Here is a 447-nt window from a genome sequence, read left to right as displayed (position 1 = left end):
GGGGCGGGGGCGGAGGGCGGTCGCAGGGCACCGTGGGCCGCGACGGCGGCGGCGGCGCACCCCTCGACAGCTGCGCCAAGAAGGGGCGGCCTGCGCCCAGCGCCCCCTCGGGGGCAACAGGAAATGGGCCCAAGTCGAGTACGGCCCCGTCCCCGTAGGGGCCCCGTCACAAGCCGTGCACACCGTGCCAATACGGAAATGGGGTGCGACACTCGTGTGGGGGTGCGGCGTGGAGGGGTGTGAGGAGGGGAAGCACGCGGGGAGACAAGGGGGGGTCTCAGAAAAGAAAGCTCGCTGACTGTTTTCTGCACACCACGGATGAAAAATTATTTTGGCGAAAGGACCTTGTCTAATTTTTGAGGTGAGAGTACTGTACAAACATCGATCGCGACGTGCAGGGAAGACCAAACAGCAGTTCGCTGTCCGGTGTCTGACGGGGACCCGGGG

At 64.9% G+C, this 447-nt stretch overlaps 1 protein-coding gene across 11 annotated transcripts in view; it reads right to left on the bottom strand.

The window, feature by feature from the left end:
- LOC113203227 (uncharacterized) overlaps positions 1-447 on the bottom strand; it is a 165,968-nt gene that overhangs the window by 162,757 nt on the left and 2,764 nt on the right. The gene's annotated exons all lie outside the window — the stretch shown is intronic.

The sequence above is a fragment of the Frankliniella occidentalis genome, unplaced genomic scaffold (genome assembly GCF_000697945.3).
Source record: "Frankliniella occidentalis isolate FOCC.00 unplaced genomic scaffold, Focc_3.1 Scaffold107, whole genome shotgun sequence".
In the NCBI taxonomy this organism is placed as follows: Eukaryota; Metazoa; Arthropoda; class Insecta; order Thysanoptera; family Thripidae; genus Frankliniella; species Frankliniella occidentalis.
Note: the sequence above shows the minus strand (reverse complement) of the source record. Positions and strands in the feature narration are given on the sequence as shown.